The sequence below is a fragment of the Notothenia rossii genome (genome assembly GCF_949606895.1).
Source record: "Notothenia rossii genome assembly, chromosome: 3".
Taxonomy (NCBI): domain Eukaryota; kingdom Metazoa; phylum Chordata; class Actinopteri; order Perciformes; family Nototheniidae; genus Notothenia; species Notothenia rossii.
Window position 1 is genome coordinate 11,799,936 of NC_136901.1, and position 13,160 is coordinate 11,813,095.

A 13,160-nucleotide genomic window follows, 5' to 3' on the forward strand; every position below is an offset into this window, starting at 1 on the left:
TTTCCTCCTTCACATTAAGTGTAGCTTTTGAGAAAACTCATATCTGAGTAATTTGCCATTTCTACAGAGAAATCCCTTATGTCTAAAGCCACCAGCTTTTCCCACTTCTTTTGTCTGCACGCCATTGGACGCCAATTATTGATTTAGTCCCTCCTGAGCTGTCTTTTCCTCAGCTCACCTATCTCCTGTGGGGAAGCAGGAGGAGAGGGACCCCCTCTGTGAATCTACATGTCGACATTCAGATGCTAATCCCCTTCCATCTGCTTTGTACCTCAGGGGGAGGGTCTACGTGAGCCCCCCTGTCCATGCTCGCTACATGGTAGGGAGAAAAATCCCTGAGCTCCTTGTGCCCTGAGGGCTTGCCAGGCTCATTGTCACCTCTACACCCTAATCCAGGCACACTGCAACACCCCCCCCCCCCCCCCCAATGGTCCTTAGCTTAATAGACCCCTTTTTTCTGCATGACCCCTCACACGGAAGCTTCCATACAGATGAGTTTATCATCCCCAGTGCAGTGTTGTAGGTTGTTAAAAACTTTTTTTATAGCTAATCAAACGGAGCAGACATGATTTACACAAAGCTTCAGAGTTGTTGGAGTTTAGCTCCCACTGTTTTGAGTGGGAACACTGCTCTGGCGGAGTGGTTGCACGTAAACCGCTTGTGTGTGGGGGATTGTGCTTGGATTAGCAGCTCCTGTATGACATAATATAATTGTGTATTTTGGTATACACTTGTGGAAGTTCCTCTTCATGCTTGTATCCTCCGCTCAAGTAGTTGTTGATGTTGTAGTTCAAAACCTCTTAAGCAGATAAAAGCCTTTTGAAGTTAATTGGATTATAAACTAAAACAGATTGTCAGGAAGATAAAATCAATGCTATTTTTCTTATTGCATAAAAAGAGATTAGGGACGTGAAGTTTTAACTACGATACAAATTTGAGAAATATTTAGTACCCTAATCTCTCTGAGAAGATGTAATGTGATAAAACCCCAACTTGAGCCAGAAGAAATAATGAAAAAAGTGCAAATAGCTCTGAGGAACACCATACTGCCGTGACAAATGTCCCCGGAGTTCACACACCACTTGTGTGTCTTTTTCCCATAGCAGATCAGATGAGAAATTAAAGCCCCACTCCCAGCAGCCTTTATCTCCCATATTCACTAATTCAGCATAGCTCCAAACGGGGACACTCGGAATGTGTTTTAGCATCCGTAGCTCGTATGTTCTCGAGCCCAAGTGTTTCCTGCGAGGGGCGGCATTCCCGACAACAGATAGACATGAACCAGTTGTGGTCCAAACCACAAAGGGGCGGAGCTTCAGACTGTAATCTGCATCCACAATCTGAGTAATGAAAACACAAAGCTCTGTCTGCTTCAGCCTGCACTGCATCATTCTGTCTGCATGGCTCTGTTTTGGTGTGTGTGGAAAGTGACAGTGAAAGTGTGTCGGTTGCATTGCAGACGATGTCACTCTGCTGCGGAGCTGGTGATGGTGGCTTCCTGACTGCTGATGATGCTAGGTGTCGCGTTTAGATGAATTTACCTGCACTCGCTCTCGCTGTGTCATCACTTCCACCCAGCATGGATAACAAATGACTCAGGACAGGAAGTCAAAGGCAAAAGCTAACATATTAAGAATTGCTCCCAAAGTTTTGTAAATGTTATGTATATACTGTAGTGGAGGTAAAAGAAGCCCCCAATATTATTTTGTATTTTCTACTCTGTCCTCCTATTAACTGACTTTATTCCTCATTTTTGAACCTTTTATGAGAAATGTACTTGGATTGTTTTTCGAATATGCCATTCAGGCATTCTAGATAATAAATAATCGGACTGCTTTTAAATATGTTCAAGCGTGACCTCATCAGCTTTTTATTTCCCACTACATCCCCTCTCTGCCAGTAAAGCTCCGCCATCGCAGTCATGGGGTCTTCCTCTTTAATTTAACTTTGTCTCCGCACGGAGCCGTAGCCATAGTGACTCATCCCAATGTCATGGAAACAAAGTATTATCACCGCAGCAATAACAGAACACAACAGAAACCTGTAGCCCACACAGCGTCGCCAACCGTGCAGTCAAAATGGATTAAACCATTAACGACACCATTTGGATTTCAATGCAACATAGAAATAAGAAGCAACGGAAAGTTCCAATCATGCTTAAAGCAATACTTCTGATCATTTTTAGATTACTTTTAGTCAACCGACGTGACAAATTCACTCTTGCTGTTCATGATTTTTTTTCTATGGCACATAAGGGCTAATAACAGATACCCTAGAAATAATCTTAGAGACAAACTGAAGTGCAGTTGGCTCCAAGAATGTAAATGTCGAGTAAGTTAATGAAGAATGACCTCACCCTTGAGTCCCTCAAGTGCATGCAGTCATTATCACCAACCCCCATGTCAGCGCATTATAGCTGGGATGCTCTGCTCTTTAATAACTCCAGCTTCATTCTTCACTCCTTCCTCTTTTGTTAATGGACACTGGCGAGAGATTCTCCCACCCGGCCTCCCACATACGAGCCCTTCTCATCTTATTGCCTCCCTCTCCAAGCTCGCCTCTCTCTCTCTAACCACAATATGGCTGTATCACTTACACTAATAGCCTGCACTTAGAGTACCTCAAGGTGAAGCGCTGCCGTGATGCTTCCTGTGGACGGAGGAAAGACACGGAGGGATTGTGTTTGCTATTAAAACGCAGTTTAAAATGTAGTTTGTTGGAGTTGATTGAATACTTATGTTGTGTGTCTACTACATCATCAATCAACTGTCAAACAGAACGGCCTCTTTGGCGCTTGATGCTTTTTATTCCTCGCCTGCTTTGTGGTAGTTCCTTTTTTAAAGGGCCATACCAGAGTGGTATCTACTTTGATACAAATAAGACAACATTAATGCTCCAGAGTAATACAGATTTACATCATTTCCTCATTGGCAACAGTACATGTACGTAGGTAGATGTCATAAACAAAAATAATTTGGAAAAAATGTCCATTTTAATCAGCCGTTTAAAGTCAAGGTTGTTAGGCAGTAAAGTGCAGAAATGAATGGTAGTCAATAGAATGGTGGAACAAAAATGTGTGTTTTACTGTAGCTCTGCTGAAAAGTATGATTTGTAGCTACAGTATTTCTATGTTCCTTTTGAAGCAGTTGAAAGTTGTTTTCAATTTGAAAAAATATGTCAAAAACATAACACATCGTTCTTCATTTCTCATGGGGTGTTCTGAGTTTTCCCCCGTTCACAGCAGCCAAAAATCATCTCTGTTTCTGAGCCTCCTACCATGACTCATTCTTTTTTGGGTGGTTTGAGAGGAGGAGGGGAAAAGTTCTCCGCTTGCTTGTTTTGGATGCTTTACTGACAGCGCGGTTTCCCATGCCTTGCCGGAATCACAGAGTTGCCCCATAATACTCGACAGCTGTTGACTCCAAGTCACGATGCCTTTGTTTCTTGTTTATTGGTGTTTACACTTGGGCATGATCAACCGGCGTGTTTGCCTGACCTGCAAGCCAAAGATGTGGTTTTTGTAGACGTCTTTTCACATGTTTTTATGGCCTTCAATTGTATTTTTGATGCATTTACTTTACTTTAATGCATACAGTCTATTTGAATATGTGGCCTTGTGTGCATGCGATTTTTGACATCCTCCTCCTGCAGTTAAAGTCATGTGCAGCTGCCCCACCCTCCCCCCCTCTTCCCTGTCCGTCTCTGATGACTTCCAGAAACTTCTCAGTGACACGTTCCTCCAAGCCTGAGCACCACTGAGTTTATCTGCTGATTCTCACACTTTTTATCCGGAGAAACAATCCAAAATCTGGACTGAAACATCATTGGATTAACCAATAGCCTCGGGATTAGCCCTGCGTCATGTGTGCTGTTGTTTCAAAGAGATGGAATTGGGAATCATTGAAATTCTATTGATTGTGGATGGGATTATTTGTAATTTAAAGACTTGTTGGGAGATCAAAAATGTTTTGAGCCAAGTAATTGTTGTGCTAATGTATGACTGTTTGCTCAAAGACCTCTCATTGTTGTTGAGATTTCACAAGTCTGAATTGTATTGAACAACTGTTAAAGTAGTTAAAGGCATTTCCAGGAATATGCTTGGCTAAAAACGAGAGTATATCTAGTGTGTTTCCGGCCACATTTTGGCCTTAGTCGCTGCTTAAAAACCGTCTAAAAGTTTGGTTTTTCTTGAACTAGGGAATCCACAGATTAATACCATACCCGATACATTAGGATCCACTAAAGTTTTGCATGATTTGATATGAATAAATTATCTATTTTGTCACCATCTTGACACAATAGGAGTCAGGATGATAATTGAGGGAAATTAAAACAGTTTTTGTTCAGGCAGAAAGGCAATCTTTTGCTTATTCTTCCTCACATAAACCTAGAAAAGTGCCTATTGTACTGCTTTTTTTTCCTTTTTAAAACTTCCATCTTGTCACAGAGCTCACTTCCTCATCCAGTATCTACTTTTCATCCTCTACTGTAGGACTTTTTTCATTAAGCTAGCTTTCCTCCTGCTGGAGCTTCATGGCTCTGAACCCCAGTGTCTCACCACTGCTGCCCAGATCTCAGTGCTCCCTGTGTAGGTGCTAATTTAGAGCAGATGGACGCCAAGGCTCTGAACTCCCATCAACAGGAAATGGCTTAGAAACATGGACATCCCTCTTACAAATTACAGCCGTTTACCTTTCCTTGTTAACCTCCCCTGTCTACTGAACAATTATGTGGGAAACACTCAACTCAAACACCAAGAGAAAGCTACAATGGGATTCAATTATTACAAAGGTATCACTTTGAATCCATTATTTTATTCTCTTTTTAATTTGGCTCGCTGTTTCTGTGCACTCTGTAGGCGTGAGCGCATCGTCTCTGAACTTTGGAGGCACTATTCCACTTGATGAATTATTTGTTTGCTTTGCTGCATTTAGACAGCCCGCAAGGTAAAGACAAGGATAATACAATCCAAACCCGAGAGCAAGACAGATTCCAAATGAGAAAATAAGCACCCCGGGCTAGAGTTCTTCTGCAGAGCTTAACAAAACTGTAGGGTGGGGGGGGGGGATACTGCAGGAGCTGAAAGGGGCTGGAGCATGCCAATTTGAGTTCACTTTAGCAATTAAAGTAGACTTAGTAGTGGAATTTAAGGTCAAACATTTAGTTAGAAATTGTCAATAGGGACTCTATTTTACTTGCCTGAGAATCAGCACGTTTTCTTAATCCTACATGTTCTCACATGTTATCCACTAAATGACTGATATATTCATAAGGAAAATTATAATATTTGCTGGCTGCAGCCCTACGCAGAACCCTCCTCTGCTGTTTTTCTGCTTTTTTCTACCCAGAGACGCTTTCCTAGTGGAATAGAGAGTTCTGTGTTCCCTGTGAGCATGGTGTAATTTTTCCATGGAGTTCTCGTACAGTAGTCTGTGTTTGAGTTCAGCCCAGGGTGTGTAGACGGCTTCAAAGCCCGCGGCTACACCCTGTGGTTAGTATAAAACCGGGCACACGCGAGCTGAAGCGTTGACACAAAAACACACAACCCGGCAGGCAGTTAGTCTACGCGTCACGATACACACGCCCTTTGACAGGCGCACATTTACTTAAGTCTATAAAAACAGTAGAGTGTGTTCCTGCCACTTCTTCCCCCTCACTCGTGGCGTCAGTCTCCTCTACTTCCTGTCTATTTTTTATCCTCAAATCTCTGTTTTGAACAGGCCTCTTTTAGGCATATTTCAAACTTAAGGAATTTCCTGTGTTCTGCTTATATCAGAGACAGAGTAGCAACACACACTCCCTCGCTGATAGTCTAAAAATGACCTGTGTGTGTGTGTGCACATTGTATACATGCATATGAATGTGAGTAATGACACCCTAGAGAGGGTCATCTTGCTGGGTGGTAGAGAAGGAAGGATGACTTTCCATCCATCACGCTCACTATTCAATCCAGTGGTGGTCCGGAGAAGGGTTTTAGAGTTTCCCATGTGTTATTGGTGTCAGTTACTTTATGAATTGAAAGCTTTTCATTGAAATGGTGTAATGCACTCTTGGCAAATGAACAACCTAGTATTTGCTCTTGCAAACAAGGAAGGCTGCACTTTCACAAACCACTCAGGTTTGTATGCGCTCAAGTGCTTCACAATCCTCACACTCTGAATTATGACGGGCGGATGGGTTGTCGGGGGATTCTGTCAGTATCGTAGAGTAAACTGTTGCTTCTTCCCAACACATAAAGAGAGTTGAGTTTATCTCGTGGGATTTCCTAGTGTGACTATGAGCACATAATATAGTTCTGTCACCCTGTCTCTAATGATGGATTGTAAAGGCAAGGCATGAGAGAGTTAAATATAGGGTTGTCCTTTATTCCAAACGGTTAATCTTTTTCTAAACTGAGCTGAACAGTTACAACCATCATCAGATAGACATGCTCTGCAGGTTCATTGGCTTGACCGAGGTGTAGGACTTTTGTGTGAGTCACGCTGTTGTGTCTATATGCAGAGGGCTCTCAGGGGATAAAGATGTTCATCTAGTCGAGCTGCTCTGAACAAACTCACCTATGACATCACAGTCCTCCAACTGCTTTTGATCCAACAACAACAACAGTAGTAAAAGAGTTTGACAGCTCGAAAACCTTTTTGTTATTGTGTAAATTGTAAGCTCGGGGGAAACTATGAAGGTAAAAGTGAATCAAATTGATCTCATATAAAAGGAAATCTAATAATCATAACTAACCTTTTCAGATAAAATCATATGAATAGTATATATTCATGCTGGCAGACTCAACCTAAGAGCCTTCAAACAGACAAACAGATCAGCACGGATTAGGTAATTCGATTTTCCACCATCTTAAATCTAATTCACTCTTTGTTGGAACTAAAAGAAAAACAAGCAGATGTCATCATTTCGAGCAAAGAGGAGCAGACATACAGCCTTATGCTGGAAAGAGATTGCTCTTGTGATCCTGCTGATGCTGCAGTGGTTTGATCCTCATTAACATGAGTCTGCCAGTGCGAGCGATTACTAGGCATGTCTGGGTGAAAGTACTAACATGGGACTGCAATGCTTACGGTGATGTGTAGGAGTCAGGAGAGAAAGCATGTTATGAGTGTGCGGTACTATTTCTATTGTTTTTAACTCAATGAAGTTCAGTTTGCTTGGCGTAAAAAGTATTTCATCGGTTGCTTTAGTTTTGAATTTGGGCTTGAGACTTCACCAGGTTGTCTAATGGTTGATACTTTCAGTTGCATTGTGGGAAGTGTAGGATTTTTTGAGTTTTTACTCGCACTACGAATTGTAATACAGGTTATCTTGGCCTCCATTGCAAGAAGGTTATTATTTGAATCTGTCACTTACACATACTTTATGGAGTGTTGATTAAGTCTTTGATTATAACGTGTTAAAACAAATTTGAAAGCTGCAATTTCTCTCTGCAAAATGTGGTTTCTTCAACTCAACTTTCTAACAAACAGTCCAAAACGCAGATTAATTAAGTTAACATTTTCTAAAACTGGGGAAGTAATCAATATCATAATCCAAATGACCATACTAGCAATGTTCTAAATTGTAAAAATCTATAACATATTGGCTGTGATGCCATGATCATGCCTATTTGTCCCAAAGTACTTAACAATAATGTCACTAAGTCTAAGATACAATTTACTAACGACAATTTTTTCCAACTGTCTTAGTCAAGTTTCTTGATTATCATGAAAGTTAAGCATAATTTCAAGATACAGAACCATACCCTTTATTACAACCATCAAACAGAGATTTAACACTACAAGTTATCCAAAAAACAAACACATTTTATTGAGGACCCACTTAATTCCCTAGGGACCCACTCAAAGGAGTGTTTGCATTAATCAATATCTTCATTCACATTAACTGCTCTCTGCCCTCCCATCAAACTGCAACAGTTCAAGTTTTATGGTGGCACACTAAAACAGAGCTGAGATTACATATTTAATGACACTCTTGTTTGATGACGCAGAAACACCAAAGCCACAGCCGTTGGTTTCTCAAGCACCTGCAATAAAAGTGCCCACTCAGTGAAACCCAGTCTGGGCTTAAAGAAGCTTGAGTCGTGCTTTCAGAGGCGTCCAAAACAGCTTTTTTGGGTATGATGATACGAAGGCAAGTCTGGAATTCAAAAGCCAGAAGTAGCAGACTATGTTTCGTCCTTCAGACTGCATTAACAACTCATACAACTGGCTTTTTATTGGCCTCGTTATTGTACAGTAGTTGTGGTCGATTTGGCGATCTTGTCAATACAAACTTGGCTGTATCTCTCAAACAAAACATCAAACAGGAATGCTCCAGACTTTTCTGACCAGCTCTGGAATCTCAGATCAAAATCTGGATGAAGGGGTCCAGGCAGATTACCCACAAGCCTACGATGATCCATTCAGATAATCCTGATCATTTTGAGTTGGCTGTGCCCCAATATATGATCAACCAGCACTTCCATAAATGTGATTGACCTACCTTTAAAATTGGAACTAGACATAAGGTTTCATTGTCACCCATGAGAATATATCCTGCCATATGCATTTGATCGAAGAAGTTATTATCGACCAGAGGACTGTGCTAAGGACAAAGGGTCAACAACATGTGTAATCTGTTGACATCGCGGTCAGATGTGTTTGTTGACAGTCGGTATTGGAAGAGGCTGAGCGGATTAGATGTTAGCCGCCATGCTAGCAGAGCCCTTCCTCTGTAATCAGTGTTGGCGGCTGGCGATGACTGGACTGTCTGCGCCCTCTCCACGCTTTGATTTCCCAACGGTGCCATCCGACCTTCCATTTATTCTCCATCTTTCTTATCTCTCATCCTACGTCTCTTTTTCCTTTTACTCAAATTCCCAACAACATCATCGGTATACCCTGAAGGTGCTCCACAAATGTACTACTTGAAAATAATCGCGCTATTACATTTCACAGCAAGATTATTTCTACACTGCCATTTTAAATATCTCATTTGTCGTTTGTTTTTTTAAATGTATTCAGTCCCCGACGCTGACAGGTTGATTACAGTCTTACACTGATGGCTCTCTTTACCCTCTATGGAACAAGACATGCTAATAATGGGACTCAGAGAGGATGTGATGTGGGCTGGAAGCAGACATTTTGAAAGTCTTGGAGTTGAATGAAGATGTATCCTTTATGATTCAGCCTCTGTGGTCTATGTGAGGTTTGGCGATCATGTTAGGGAGTGTCTCTTGACATTGGTCTGGTGAGGCCGGTTTGTTTCAGTGGATTAATGTACTTCCTTCATAAAGGATTGGAACAAGTGTATGTCGATGCACCAATGAAGTCTTTTTTGGCCAATAAAGTTGTTTAAAATCTTAATAATCTACTCACAATTTCTGTATTTAATCACAACTTAGACATCTCTAGTGCCCCAGCTGATGGAAAGCTAAAGAAATGGGCCTTTGTGAGCCCCTTGGACTACACATATATTTCATTTCATGTGGTTTGAGGTTGGAGTAATGGGCCAGGAATTAGGCTTTGAGCAGTCAGCGCTCAGTGCTACTGAGTTGTATGCTTTAGCTCTGCTTGTCTGGCCTCTGCAGTCTCTCTCAGGCCCCTCTTTTCCCCCTCGTCCCCCCTCTCCGCCTTTGTTTCAGTGCTGCTGCTGCTGCTGCTGCAGTGGGCCATGCCTGCAAATGAGCACCAGGACAGAGCAATTATTCAGTATGGGGGCAAGCCCTGCACCCCTCCTTCTATACACTTGCAGATACACTGCGCTCGCTGTCATGCTTCGAGGTTCCATACATTCATAATGTGGACGTCTTTTTTTGCATGAAATGTTACACACCGAGAGGAAAATGAAATACGCTTCGGCGGAATTTCTTGGATAGAGATGTATCTTTATAATTCCCTCAGGAGTGGATGAGCTTCATATCTCTTTCAAACATGAATAAATGTGACAGAGACAAATATACACACACTTGTCTCATGTGCCCATCCCCCCTTATACACAGCCCTGGTCTGGTTGCAGAGTGTGCACTGGTGAAGGCAGGGAGGGGGAGACCTGCGTGAGACAGCATGCCGGTTGGCTCGCTGCATGTGTGTGTGTGTGTGTGTGTGTGTGTGTGTGTGTGTGTGTGTGTTTGAGAGTGTGTGAGCTGCAGTTGCCGGCGAAAAAGCATCAGCCATCTCTGCTGCCTCTTATCTTCGCTCCGTCTTCTGTCTCTCATCTATTTGTTCTCCTCTCTGCAGAATCTGCTACCTTGCCCCCGTTCTTGAGCACTCTGCAGACAGAAAGCTACCCTTTCCCACCTGGTAAGATGCTCTATTTTTCCTGTGCAGTGCAGTCTTTTCTGCTTATAAAATACCATCAGAAAATAAGAATAACATGTTCCTTTTTAGTGAATGTCCTTCACCCCGAGCATGGCTTTGATCTTTACTCAATCCCCTCCCTGCGTATCCTCCTCCTATTGTATGCATAGATTCTAATTATCCATGATATTTGCTACTGACATATTCAAACAAAAGAGTGATGTTGTGATGAGCCAGGGGCTGTTTCTGTATTTTGGTGACACATAGTCTTTGTGACGTACCCAGTCTAGACATCTCTGATTATTCAGGTGGCAGGACAGTTCACTTAAAGTGTGCTGCTGCTGTGTTTTCTTAAGATAGAGATACATTATTTCAATTCGAAATAAAAGCAATTGTGGTATTTTTGAATGCTGTGATACCACGTCCCAGTCAACAGATTGTTGGTGGATTCTCAGTGGGAGTGACACCGAGCTGAACACATTTCTAGCTGTGACAAGTTGGAAGTAGCGATGAGATGCCAAATCTGACTCCGTGTCGTTTTTTCTTCTTCCCTCCCACTGTGTGTATTCCTATATCTGCATCATCCTGCTTTCATCTGGATTGAAATCTAATCTCGCTCCCAGTTGGACTGTCCCCACTGTTTCTCCTCTCGTTCACCAGCGGTTTTCTCCTATCAACACCAGACAATATCCAGATAATTAGATCCACACATTGTCCAGATTGATCCTTTTACATAATAATAGATAGTCATGTGAGTTCTCAGCTCCTAAACATACTTGTCTGGTTTAGAGGGAGGGGTGGCACCTGCATTGAAAAATCAAGATGTGACGCAGATTACTCCGTGCACCCGGTTTGTTCCTTTTTTAAAGTCTCTTCGTGTGCCTTGAATAAGTCTCAATGATTATGGCATTTGGCTTTGCAAACAGGAATTAGGGTTAGGGTTAGAAATATCTGTTCCCATCAATGTATGAACTTCTTGCCAGAGGTTTCTTTCTTCTGGCTTCACCCCCATAAATCGGCGAATATTCAGACTTTGTGCTTGTGTTCTGGCAGGATAAAGTCTGTTTGATGTCCGGTTTGAAATTTTCCACGTTCTCATATACAGCTCTTTTAGGTAAGGCCTACATTTTCAGTGTATATGTGAAAAGGGCTCTTGTCTCACACGTTTTCCCTTTTTTGTTGAAGGACTGTGTCGTTGTTTTCAGGGGGACATTGTAGCATGGCACACTCTGGTCTAATCCCTGTTCTATCTAACACTATGTGCCAGGAGTCAGCAGGGTGCCTCTCCTATCCACAGTGACGTGCCCCCCCTTCCCTTTCTATCATGTCTGGGTCTGCCGGCATGGCTTGCTGTTGGCAGCTCTGAGGCGAGCTGTCCTCTCCTGGGAACTAACTTTGGATGACACGCCATGGCATGGGGAGGGCAGGACGAGGGGGCACATCTGTCCTCTCACTGTCCTCCTTTTTCGGGGTCACAAATGAAACCCTATGCCCCCTGATCATCCTCTTTTTTGCATGCCCGCTGAGTGAGGTCATGGTTTGGCCGTGAGGACACTGTTGCGGTTGGTGAACCAACTGTTGCCGCGCTCACAGTTCAGAACCAGTGGGAGATAGAGGCATTGTTTTAGGGTCAGAATCGCCCCTGGTTCCAACCGCAGTATGTCAGCGAGGCATTTGAAATGTAACAGAGCTCAATGTAGGTGTCTCAGAGATGCCAAGTGGGAAAGAGAGTGCCATTGTTTCGAAGGCTTTCCCTCCTTCACTTTTCCAACTGCCAGACGGAAACCAATGGGGATCGGAATTGTAGTTTAATCTGGAAAATGTAGGAACCAATACTTTTGGAGATTGGCCACTGCAAGGATAATGAGACTTGGATTTTCAAATATAATATATGTTATGTACATAATATGCATGTGCTTCCATTTATGATAAATATTAGTATAGAAATATTAAATCTAGGTCCACTCTATGTCCACTTACTTGCTTTTTTGGTGCTTACAATCAATTGTCATGGCCTGCATTAGTGGAAGATGTTTGCCCAATTTACCTTGCAGTGTAGTGACTAAAGGAAAAGCAAGTATTCTGATTTTCTTTTTGCATTTTGTACTGCAGTGCTTTCGAACAATCAAGAAATGTGATCCCTGACATCAATAATGAATACTTTGGTTATTTGACTGGCAAACTGTAGGAGAAAGAAACACTCCCATGGCGATGACAGGATGCCCTTAAGTGTCTGTTGACAAGTGATGGATGTGTAGCTGCATGTCACTGACAAAGATGAGGGGAGCCATTCAGACAGATGCAGCAAAATGTATTGGACAGCATGTCATATCGGGGGCGGACTGCTGGAAAGCTGCTGAGGAGGAATACGTGACGCTGGTGCAATGGTGAATGGGAGATTACTGAAAAGTTTACAGTGGGTGAATTGGCTGATGTACAATACCTCACCACTTGCAGTGTTAGATTTGAGCCATGTTTAGCACTTCACATTCTCGAGGGTGAAAGTGTTCCAGAGAAGTAAAAATCACAGCCCGCAGGCCTCATTTTTTGCCGCCTTCTCATTCATGTTGATTGATGAATGTGTGTGTGAGGCTCTTAGGTCACGAAGAACCTACATGTTTAACAAAATAAACCAGTTATTCCACCTGTGTTCACTCTTAAGTGCAGCTGTTCCCTCGGGGGCACAAAGACCTGCACCTGGTCCTGCCTGGTATACATAACGCAGCAAAAACAGTGTTGCTTGCGTGTGTTTGAGCTTGTAGATTCTGTAAAGGGCCCGGAGTGTGTTTGGTCTCCGCATATACAGTGTGATGCTTGACATGTAATATGTGGTTCCGGGTCAACACCACCGTTGTCAGATTGTTATAACATCCTGCT

At 42.6% G+C, this 13,160-nt stretch overlaps 1 protein-coding gene across 7 annotated transcripts in view; it reads left to right on the plus strand.

The window, feature by feature from the left end:
• LOC307031880 (uncharacterized protein) overlaps positions 1-13,160 on the plus strand; it is a 48,053-nt gene that overhangs the window by 6,072 nt on the left and 28,821 nt on the right. For all 7 annotated transcript variants that reach the window (XM_079669424.1, XM_079669423.1, XM_079669421.1 and 4 more), the window contains exon 2: positions 10,224-10,286. The gene's annotated coding sequence lies outside the window, so the exon portion shown is untranslated. The remainder of the gene's footprint in view (positions 1-10,223; positions 10,287-13,160) is intronic.